Source organism: Fundulus heteroclitus, chromosome 9 (genome assembly GCF_011125445.2).
Source record: "Fundulus heteroclitus isolate FHET01 chromosome 9, MU-UCD_Fhet_4.1, whole genome shotgun sequence".
NCBI lineage: Eukaryota > Metazoa > Chordata > Actinopteri > Cyprinodontiformes > Fundulidae > Fundulus > Fundulus heteroclitus.
The window spans coordinates 37,631,520-37,644,384 of record NC_046369.1 but is presented as its reverse complement, the minus strand read 5'-3'; positions in this window follow the sequence as shown (position 1 = coordinate 37,644,384).

The following is a 12,865-nucleotide window of genomic DNA, read 5'->3' as shown; positions in this document are numbered from 1 at the left end:
GATTAGTGTGCTCTATCTTCCTGGTTTTAGTGACAATGCGATCAGCAGTATTCTGGATCGGCTGCAGTTGTCTGGTTGATTTTCTGGCCTGACCTCCGAAGCGACCATTGCAGTAATAAATGCAGCTAAAGATAAACACACGGATTATTGTACGTTACACCTGATCACTCATTCAACCAGCAAGACATTAGATAGAGGTTTAATCTAAAGAGCATCATCAAGGCCTTGATGAGGAACAGAAAGCAGAGGGACATCACCTTCAGCTGAGCTACAGTCAAAGTTTAATAACCAGCAAGGGGCAAAAATCCTATTTCATTTTTGGGGGAACAATAAACCGTAAAATTTCAAGTTGCAACAAATCTCTCTCTCTCTCTCTCTCTCTCTCTCTCTCTCTCTCTCTCTCTCTCTCTCTCTCTCTCTCTCTCTCTCTCTCTCTCTCACACACACACTAGATATATATATATATATATATATATATATATATATATATATATATATATATATATATATATATATATACTACCTGAAGTAGTCACTACTTTAAAGCTTTTCACAAGCATTCCATAAGTTCTGTTTCCTAAACATTCCATTCAGTGCAAACAAAAAAAAAATAGTTTTCTCTATTCAAGAAATAAGACATGTAATCACAGCAAACCAGGGTATGTGCAAACATGGTACTCCGCAACAACTACCAGTACAAGTAAAATTTATTTTTTGAACAATCTGACTTCACTGCTCATTAACAACCCTGGGGAAATCTAAAAAAGGGCTACATCTTCCAGCTAAGAGCTTTCTTTCTAGTGGCTAATAAATAGGTTTGTTATTATAATTATACAGTTGATTAGTTTCCTTACAATATTATTCCTTAAGTTGCACTGGATCCATAAGTAGGGAAAGATTAGATAAACATTTTACATTTTACACAGATTTTGACATTTCAATTTTTAGCTATATGGCCAGACTTGTACAACTGAGATTTATTACAAAGCACCGAACACTGATTGAAAACTTACTGTTATGTTATTATTATAATAATCAGGCAAACTCAGTAAACAGGATTTCAGTTAAAAATGTATTTATTAGACTAAAAAAGCTAAGTCTGCAGGTACATGACTCTAGACATGAAGAGAATCCCTGGGCGCTTTTCAGCAAACTGCACTCAAACCGGTCTGCCGCACAGCTGTCTGCAGAAAAAGGAAAAATAGAAAACAAAGACTTCACAGTCCACCAACTTAATGCCATCAGCAAAACCAGTTATAGAATAGAATAGAATAGAATTCAACTTTATTGTCATTGCACTGTCACAAGAACAAGCTACGAAATGTGGTATCTGCTTTTAACCCATCCCCTAGGGGAGCAGTGGGCTGCCACTGTGCGGCATCCGGGAAGCGTTCTGGGGTTAAGGGTCTTGCTCAGGGACCCAGAGTGCAGGCACTGGAGATCAAACCGGGTACTTGCATCCTTCTCTGAGTGCAAGCGCGCTGCTCTAACCACTAGGCCAGCACTCCCCCTTAGCATTCTCCATCCTGTCTTTTCAGATGAGTGGTAGGTTAGAGATATAGCTTTTCGGTCTAGCTTTGTCAGTTTGACCGGATCTGAGCTGCCCTCCCACGCTGTTGGACTCACAGACCTACAGACGAGCCAGGAGGGAAGAGGAGCCCAGATGATCCTCTCTGCTGTCCTCACCACTCTCCTCACGTTCATCCAGTTGGAGGCGCTGCAGCCTCCACACCACACAGAGAGACAGTTGGTCAGAATGCTCTCTATGGTGCTTCTGTAGAAGGTCGTGAGGATGGGCGGGGGCAGGTGGGCTCTCCTTATCCTCCGCAGGAAGTACAGGCGCTTCTGTGCCCTCTTAACCAGTGACGTGGTGTTCAGAGACCAGGTGAGGTTGTCTGTGATGTGCACCCCCAGGAACTTGGTGCTGCAGACTACCTCCACAGCTGAGCTGTTGATGAGCAGTGGAGCGTGGCGAGGCTGGTTCCTCCTGAAGTCGACGATGATCTCCTTCATCTTCTCCATGTTTAGGATCAGGCTGTTGTCTTTGCACCAGCCCACCAGCTGCTCCATCTCCTCTCTGTAGTCCTGGTTGTTGTCATCTCTGATGAGGCCCACCACCGTTTTGTCATCTGCAAACTTCACAATGTGATTGGTGGTGAACCTGGGAATGCAGTCGTGTGTCATCAGAGTGAACAGCAGGGGGCTCAGGACGCAGCCCTGAGGGGAGCCCGTGCTGAGGGTGATGATATCAGAGGTGTTCTGTCCGACCCGGACTGACTGAGGTGTGTTGGTGAGGAAGTCTAGCAGCCAGTTGCGAAGGGGTGTGCTGAAGCACAGATGTTCCAGTTTTCCCACCAGATGCTGTGGGATGATGGTGTTGAACACTGAACTGAAGTCCAGGAACAGCATCCGCACGTGGGTGTTCTTCTCCTCCAGGTGTGCCAGGCTCAGGTGAAGAGCGGAGGAGATGGCGTCCTCAGTGGAGCGGTTCCACCGGTAGGCAAACTGGCCTACTGGTGGAACGGGTCGAATGTTGGGGGGAGACTGGAAACGATGTGTTCCTTTACCAGCCTTTCAAAGCACTTCATCATGATGGGTGTCAGTGCAACAGGCCAGTAGTTGTTAAAACAGGTGACTTGAGGTTTCTTCGGCACCTGGATGATGGAGGCAGACTCGAAGCATGCTGGCACTGTGGCTTGGTCCAGCGAGGTGTTAAAAATATCTGTGAGGACACCAGCCAGCTGACCTGCACACTCCTTGAACACCTGCCCAGGTATCTTGTCGGGCCCTGGGGCCTTCCGCGGGTTGACTCTCCTCAGAGTCTTCCACAAGTCGGCTGTGTCAAGGCAGAGTACCTCCTCTTCCTGATGGGGAACAGCTTTCACTGCTGGAGTGCCTTTTCTTCTCTTCTACCTTCCTGTTTCAGTGTCCATTTAACATGAAATATTCCATGCATAAATTATAATAAAACTACTTATATGTGTAAATCAAGTGGAGCACTATGGCGGAAGCAGTAAGGCTGAGCTTGTGAAAGTAAAATCTGTTGGGCTGTTTTTTTGCATTAAGACAACAAATCTTACTGCCACATTGCCAGACACAACTCACACAAAAAAAGTGTACTAAACCAAATTAAAAAGGTAAGAAAAATGCAGTTTGGTTTCACAGGTTTAAAACACAGGCTCAGATGTTTCACTTCCCCATAACAATCAATCTTGCCCTATTTTAATGACAGAAGGAACAAATTAGTCTTTAAGTTTAAATGAAAGCAAAACAAAAATTGAGCATAGAAAAACAAAGGTCAAAAACACTTTAGTCTTTAGGGTCAGTAATTAAAATTCAGAAAACTCTGTTAGAAAGCAGAATATATAAAGGTAGGGCAGCATAAAATACAAAATCTTAGCAGTTTAACTTAAACTGCTTAGATTTTAACTTTCCACACCCATTTGCTTAGACAATCACTCTGGCTGGAAATGTTTTACATGTTTCATTCCCAGTGTTTCACATTTGTTTCACAAAGTGAGATCATAGATGATTTACTGTCCAACATCTATATCCGGTATATATGTTAATTGGCTATGTTTGCACCCACAGCATTTTCAAGGTTCATAAATTAGTGTTTATATAAACCACCCTGATATTTTTGAGAGAGGAATTATTTTGAGACAGTAGAAGTCTGCTTTTGCCTTTGCCCCTATCAGTCTGGAAGTTAGTGCAAGCTTTTAGATCAAACGAATATGGATTTAAACTAAAAGAAGACATCAAGATGCTTGCTTCTCCAAATAGTGTCATGTTTTGTAGACTGAACCCGAACACAACCACAGCAGAGTATAGTTTAACAGTTTATTGAAGTTTGTGGATAGTGGAGGAAGGAACCAAGAGTCTATGCTGAGCTGAAGCAGGAGGATGGTGAAGGCAGGAACTGGCAAGCGGGACGGAGCCAGGGCACGGAGGCAGCAGAACCAGAAGCACAGCAGAATGGAGACTTGGAATCAGACTAGACCAGCAGCACGACAGAATGGAGACCTGGAACCAGAACAACAGCAGGCTGGCGGAGAATGGAGGCACTTCGGGCTGGACGAGACTGGATGAGGTGAGCAGCAGAAACAGAGGTAAGCAGGAAAACAGAACCAACAGAACGAACCGATATGGGAGGACTGAATGCAGGGAGCTTAAATAGGGAGGCTGACAGGTGTGCTGAGTGCTGATTGATTAGGGACTGACAGGTGTAGATGATTACTGAACTGGAGACTGGAGCTGTATGGAAGGTGGAAAGTGTCTAGAGACTGTGCATGGTGCAGCAGACAGGCTGCATCATGACAAATAGCGGCTTATATATTTCTATAAACCTTGCTGCAAGAAGTCTGAAATGTACAATAACAAGTTGTTTTTATTTCTAACAAGAAATGAGGGAGTCAAGATTTAAGGTTTGAACAGCAGACAATCGTTCACATAGATTACCAGGAAGCACAATAAAATGTTTTCAAAACCAGAATCCTGAACAAAGTTAATACTGTTGTCGTTTTTAGTACATCTGAGAAAAGATAAGACAAACATTCTTGTCAGGATGGAGCAGAGAAAGCACCAAAGTTATGCAGGCAACATTTTTAAACAAGCATGATTGTGGATGATGACATACTCCTCCTCTAAAGAATAGAACAGAAAGTCTTTAGTTTAAAGTATCTGTACAATTACAGGGAGATTCTGGCTTAAGATTTTCGTAATTCTTAAACAAGCTGAGAACAGAACTGCGGCTGAGTAATTGTATAGGAGAACATGTTGTGTACAAGTGCACAAACTCAAACCTAACAATGCTTGGTAGAAAAGATCACACCAACCTCAGTGAATTTAACAAGCCTCCCTGGTCCACTTTACGACACATACTGATTGACCTGGGCACTGTTGACATGCTATACTGGACTGGAACTATTTTCCAACGTCTCCCTGGATTATTCTACTATGCATTCCGTCATTTGCTATTTTTCTTGTTATCATCCCAACCAGGCTACTCACAAGGCCAGGGTGTTCTAAAATAAAGTCTAACAAGTATATTACATTCTAGGGAGCATATTTGACATGTTTTCTAGTAATCTGGTTTCAGGTACTGGTTAACACATCTACACACTGAATATGTGGGTATAGTATTGTAATTAAACATTAGCATATAATAAATTTTAACATTTTATTTAATGTACAGCTTTACGTTCAATGTGATCATAAATGTAAAAATAAGATACAGACCATAGTGCTACCAATAAAGGTAGGCATTGACTATTTTTTCAAAAGCATTGGCTTTTCCAAATAATTTATTACAGGTGGTCCAATGACATTAATAGAAAAATTGTATAAAATGTTTATTTCTACTTTTTCGTTAGGTGAATACTGGCCAGGTGAATACTGGCCCGTTACTGTCAATATAATGTGTCAAGCCTATACTTAAGCACAGGGGTGGCCAACTCCGGTCCTCGAAAGCCGGTGTCCTGAAACTTTTAGGTGTCCCTGGCCCCACACACCTGAATCAAATAGCACAATTAGCTCCTCAGTATGCAGTAAAGTTCTTCAGAGTCCTGTTAATTAACTGATTATTTGACTCAGGCGTGTCAGACCAGGGACACATCTAAAGGTTGCAGGACACCGGCTCTCGAGGACCGGAGTTGGCCACCCCTGTGCTTAAGTATAGGCTTGACACATTATATTGACAGTAACGGGCCAGTATTCACCTTATTTTTAGCTCTGTTGAAGCACAGTATTCCAGCTAGAGATAAACAGCTTTCCCTAAGCCTGATGGGAGGGTGATAATGTGTTGGTCTGTACAATGGCCACACAGAGGAGAGAATGGTAGACAGTGAATAAATTGGTTTCTTACAAGAAAACATTGCAGTTTTGTGTGCTTGTGATTACTGAGAGATTATCCAAATGGGGAAAACTACATCATTTCTGTACGCGACTGTAATTGTTGTTTTTCTTCTCCTCTTGATCTAACCCATTGGCTTCTTTATCTGCTCAGTGTTTTGGGTGCTCTCTTGAACATTATTATTGCTTGGTGAACGTCTGCAGCGGAAAGGCATAGATTACATAATGTATGTCACACAGCTGAATGGTACGAATTAGGCCTTGGATCGCTTCTGGACTGAGGTGCCTGCCAACCTGCGGGATATTGTCATTTTTTCAGTAGAATGCTGCTGTTTTGGTAAAGATGTCTGTCACCTCCCCATGCCAATCCTTCAGCAGTTCAAAATCAACATTTTCAGACACTGAAAGACATATCCCACCATACATAATCAGTGGAATTCAAAGGGAGTCATTGAAAGAATGAATGGGAATTGATATAGCCAACTCAAAAGCTTCACACGTGACTGAGAAGAATATGAAAGGCCTATGTAATCTTGGAGCTGCAAAATGTTTGGAGTGTTGGTGTTTGCGCTAACCATTTCATTTATCCTGTGCTTAGCTTTCTTTAAGTAGATTGCTATTAAAGCATTATCTTGGGAGCATATTCTAAATTTCATCCATACTAAATGTATGCCTGCAAAAATAAAACACATTTTCTGGGTGGGTTATTCTGACAAAAATGTTGTCAATTCAGGCAAATAAAAGATGCACCCAGATATGAAAATACATTTTAAGAGTCCAATTTCTGTCAGATTCATTAAGTCAGATCATCTAACACAGGGATTCCCAAAGTGTGGTGGTGCGCGAGCTGCCACTAGGGGGGTGCGCGAGCTGAAATCTGTAATGGCGGTTTGACAGTGTTTTTTCCCCACACCATAAAGACGTGTAAATAATAATTTCCTTTGTGGAAACAAAAATCAAAACAACAAATTTAATAAGTAAATAATATGTATTGACATGAAAATCTGTTTATTTTAAAAAGTGTTGTTCTACACTTCATCGTAATATGAATTTATCTTCTTCTACGCATTGTGCTTCAATGCGTTTGAATATTAGAAACAAATTGAGTATTCATATCAACCTCACTCTATGTGAAATAAATTAGTGCTGTTGGTGCTACCCTTGATGGCAACAATAGCCATTATTAAAAAAAATACTTCAATAATACTTCATTATCTGGGCTGCAGAGACAAAACTTCACAGTAACATGTTCTGGATGACACCATTTGTTGTTCACAAGCACTGCCAATCTATGGCGTTTTAACCATGCCATATTTCTCTCAAGTATAAATGAGATCCCGCGCTAGTAGAATGGTGATCCATTCATCTTCATTACTCGCGTGCGGGCACAACTTCCCTGCTTCCCTTCTCCCTGCAAACTGTTCACGAACAGCAAAGAAATCCAGTGCGGACATAACTCTGCGCGCTGCATTTCTCTGCTGCTCGTGAACAGTTTGCATTACTGCGCTTGCTCGCAGTTGATGTTTTTTGGCAGTCGATGTGCGGTCCAGTCGGCCAATCCTACCACCCCACGATTGGTTTCAGCCTGTCCTGTTCGAAAGTAACCTGACTCATGCCAGACGTATGTTGCTCCGCCTAGCTCCACTGACTTCTCCAACCAATTTTATGGTCTTGCCAATCAGGAGGCAGGGCTGGAATTTCACAACAATGTTGTTGATTAAGATTTGTTTTCTTTTCTGAGTAAGTTTAAAGACATCAGAAAAAACAAATGGAACAAATAAACTGAGAACAATGGTGCCTTGCTGCCAGGAGCTTTTATTGTTAAATTCTGATATTAACTTTTGAATTTGCAGCAATGATAATCGATTATCAGTTTTTGCTTTTCCCCTTATTAAAGCATGTCAGTAGTTGACTGGGTTTATTAATGAAGTTCATATAAATAGTTTTCCTTCACAGGCTTGTGAATTGTCCCATTAGAAAGCTCTGTATTCATATCTTTTTTTTGACACAATAAAATATGGATAAATGTAGCTTTATCTAGCCTCACTTTCATTGTGTAGAATACACATACTTTTAATTAGCCTTACAAGTGTCGAATTAAAATTTATTTTAATTACATTTAATTCAAATACATAAAGGCATAGGTACATTTGCAGTCACAGGCCCTGTTTACAGAGTACTTAAACGGTGTAATTCCCATGCCGCACCACTAGTAGCGCTGTGATTTTTTAAGCTTCGCGTCAAATTGCCCAGAAGACGAAAACAGCGGCTGGCGGAGGACTGTTTCGGCTGCAAACTGTTGTAAATAAACCCACAACTATAGCTGAAAGCCCCCCCCTAAGCAACAGTTAAACCTTGTAGGGTGTAAATGGAGAGTACAAAGGCAACGCAAACCTGTTTTCATCGTGTAAACAGAGCCAAAGACTGTACTACAGTGCTGCAACTTGTGTATCCATAGCATAGTTGTTAAATATAAATAACTGCCGAATTGATAAAATTTCAAGTAGAGGACTTGCTGTATATGCATGACTTACCTTGTCACTCCTCAGTTCAGAAATACATTCCTCCGACAAATGACGACTTCTTAAAAAGAAATAAAAGGCGCCCCTCCGTCTCTCCTCTTCTCCATGACACTCAAATATCCCGCGAGCTGATGCCGGGTTATGTTGCGTTGTTATGAGAAGGAAATTATGTTGTTTTAGCAAGATAAATCTCTAATTAAAACAAGAAACTTTTGCCGTTAAAGGGAGAAAGTTATATAGTTATAACAAGTTGCCTTGTCAGCTGTCTGGTAGCAAAACGCTTTGGTTCAATCCTTGAAAGTCACGTGACCTCCCACAGCCGGAAGACACAGCCTGTGAGCCTGTGAGTCTGTGAGTCTGCGCTCAGGGCAACATGTGAGGCTGTTAGCCTGTGAGCCTGCGCAAGGGGTCACAAATCGAAAAGATACGCATACAAATCCTTCCACGCATTTGTGCATCTCACGCGGCAGAAGAGTAGCAAAAATCACGTGTGTAAAGAGAGCCAACCGAAAAACCGCTTGACTTGTAACCAATGATTTGTCTGTATTCCTGGGTCTTGAAGGGAAAATACTTCAGACACAAGTGTGCTTACAGATTGATCTACACATTTGCAAATCTCAGTACACATTTGCAGATCTGAATACAGATTTGGGGATTTTTTACACATTTGCAAATCTCTGTACACATTTGCAGATCTGAATACAGAATTGTGGATTTTTTACACATTTGCAAATCTCTGGACACATTTGCAGATCTGAATACAGATTTGTGGATTTTTTACACATTTGCAAAACGGATTACACACAAGTAGTTTTACACATTTGCAGATTGCTGTACAGACACACAAATCTCACACATTTACAGATTTATTTACACATTTTCAAATCCCACTACACACGCACAAATCGAGAGACAGACACACAACTCTCTACACACATTTGCAAATGTTAAAGATACTATTTTGGCCCCATATTTGATAACTTTTGGTAAAAAGCAGAGTACAAAGGATATGCGTAGGAAGGTTTTTAACATCTGATTTATGTAATTTAGGCATTAATAGCTGTTTTGGAAAAGCAATACAAATACATCACAGTCTATGATTATGGCACTAACTTTCCAAGTATTTTATTTTTTTTTACTTTTTTAAAGCAAATATTGCTAAAATTAGTTATATTGGGGGAGTTTTATAAAAATGGCAGTGATTGTCATAAGTTTGTATAACATTTTGTTGTGGGCATTCTTGGCAGTCTTTCTGAGGATTTACTTTGTCGATATCAAAATTATATCACAGAAATATACTATATCAAGAAATATATTGTGATAGATGTTTTGGCCATGTCATTCACATGGATGGAGTTTTGCATTGGGGGACATTCATGCCAAGTTTCACCCCAATGCACACCTCCATGCATGTGACCACAACATTTCTCCTGAGCCAGGCAAACGGTGAGCCTAACGACTCTCCATTGAGAGCGGCGATCAGTTCCAGGTGAATCTACATGTGAATCTAGAATAAGCTACGACAAAAAAAAAAAAAAAGATCTGGCATATGAAGAATTGTTTTTCCAATGAATGGTCTAAAGGCAGCTGGATTTGCTTAAAACCATCATTGTATTAATACATTTACATTTATATATGTGTGTACATTAACATTTGCACACATTAGATTGAAGACTAGGCTAAATAGATAAATTAACTTAGGTTATTAAAAAAATAATGTCTAAACATTGAATGCACCAAAAGAAACAACAAATATAGCTGCTCTGCACTCAGTGTACTCACCCCATTGTAGAATATAACTAGTAAAAATAACTGGATGCCTAAAAAACGAAACATGAAGCAGTTCTAACCATTGTAAAATCCACAGGAGATGTTTTGGTCTGACTTTTACCACTGGCTTTTATTATGCAAGCTTTGCATGCTCCTTGGTGCTCCTCAGGGCTATGCACTATAGCACAGTGGACCCAGTGTAAATTTGGGGTAACAGTGTCTTAAAATAAGGTGCAACACACTTGTTTAAACCTGAAGAGGTTGCGAAACATTTGGTTATAGACACAAAAGCCAGATTGCAATAATGTGCAGTAAATTGTCAAAATCATGCCCTGGACATGTAGACAACACTGTATGACATCCATTTGTACAGTTTACTAGCTAGTGGATTTTGGGGTGGGTTGGCATTTAACATTGTATTGACATCTGCAGGATTAAACGCCTGTGGTGATACAGACAACTATGAGTTGCTACACTGCCTGGAGACAGATGGACTTCTAGACATCCCATCAACTGAGGACCTGTTCTGTGTACATGTTGCTCCTCCAAGGCTCTGCTCAGAGGTGATCTGTGATAAAGAATACAGACAGCACACATATTGAGCTGATGAGAACTTCACAATGAGAGGATTTATTCTTCCACAAAACTCAACAGGACTTCAGACTTTTAGTAACCTATTAATTATCTAAATGTCCATTTTGACTTATGTGACAGTTCCAAAAAATGGGCTATAAACATCAATGGACACAGTTATCACCAAACAACATGAATAATTCATAATTCAGCATATAATACTCAAGACCACAGTCCCAGCATTTATCTACAATTTAGGGTTCAACTAATTGAGTAAGGCCTGTTTTAAGTTCCTATGCGCACATCATTTTAATTTTACATTAAACTAGGTAAGCTAAGCATGTTCAGTAACCAAGGTAAAATCCATCTACTCTTCCTCCACCTCGAAAAACCTCTTACTTAGTCCTCCACTCTCCATTCTATAGACAAACATCAATCACTTCCATACCTTACAAATCCAAGAGTACCAATAGGGTGCATCACAGGGCAGGCAGGGTCTTTACCCACCAGAAAATGCCACCCTCTCTAAGAGCCGGTAAAAACTGATGATTATTTCCAATCAGATCCTGGTACTCCCTATGTCAAAGCAAAAAGATTGCATAAACCGTAGGTTTTAGTGTGTGAGTCCGAAGCAAACAATATCCATTCTTTATCATAGAACCATAATGATCAACATAATGCAACATCGCAGCATAAATGTCATGTAAATCAGTGGAATCATGTCAACAAATTAAAAGTTTTCTCCAAACCTACAATTTGCATTTTCATTTCATTATCAATCAATTCAATTCAGTTTTATTTATATTGTGCCAATTCATGAAAATTTAATTTCAAGGCACTTTCAAAAGTCAAATTCAATCAGATTATACAGATTGGGTCAGATTATACAGATTGGTCAAAAAAAAAAATCCTATTTTAGGAAACCCAGTAGATTGCGTCAAGTCTTGACAAGCAGCATTCACTCCTCCTGAAGAAGCAGAGCCACAGGGACAATCGTCTGCATTGTCCATGGCTTTGCAGCAATCCCTCATACTGAGCAAGAATGAAGCAACAGTGGAAAGAAAACTTCCCCTTTAACGGGAAGGAAAAACCTCCAGCAGAACCAGGCTCAGTATGAACGGTAATCTGCCTCGACCGACTGGGGGTTAGAGAAATCAGAGCAGAGACACAACAAGAGAGACAAACAAGCACAGAAGCACACATTGATCCAGTAATCTGTTCTACATTAGATGGTAATAGCGGGTGATCTGTCTTCCCTGGATGATGTCACAGCTAACAGAACGCCAGACCAGGTGTACCTACTATGAAGAAAAAAAGAGAAAACAAAAAGTTAAAAGCTGAAATAACAACAAGCAATGCAAATTGGAGAACAGTAGGATAACTCAGCAGAATGAAAGAAATAGACCCTGATGTCCTCCAGTAGCCTAAGCCTATAGCAGCATAACTATACAGATATCTCAGGGTAACATAAGCCACTCTAACTATAAGCTTTGTCAAAATGGAATGTTTTAAACTTAGTCTTAAAAGTAGACACTGTGTCTGCCTCACGGACAAAAACTGGGAGTTGGTTCCACAGGAGTGGAGCCTGATAGCTAAAGGATCTGCCTCCCATTCTACATTTAGAGACTCTAGGAACCACCAGCAGACCTGCAGTCTGAGAGCGAAGTGCTCTGTTTGGAACATGCGGGGTAATCAGAGCTCTGATTTATGATACAGCTTGATGATTAAGAGCTTTATATGTGAGAAGGAGAATTTAAAATTCTATTCTTGATTTAAGAGGAAGCCAATGAAGGGAAGCTAAAATAGGAGAAATATGATCCCTCTTGTTGATTTGCATCAGAACTCTTGCTGTAGCATTTTGGATCAGCTGAAGACTTTGAACTGCACTTTGTGGACTTCTGTCTTGTCAGAATTTAAATGCAGGATATTTAAAGTCATCCAGCTTTTAATGTCATCAAGACATGCCTGTAGTCAATGTAATTGATTGGATTCATCAGGATTTATGGATAAATGTAGCTGAGTGTCATCAGCATAACAGCAGAAATTAATCCCATGCTTTCTGATCATTTTGCCAATTGGAAGCATATAAATAATAAAGAGAATTGGTCCAAGGACTGAACCCTGTGGTACTCCACAAGTGACCCTAGAGT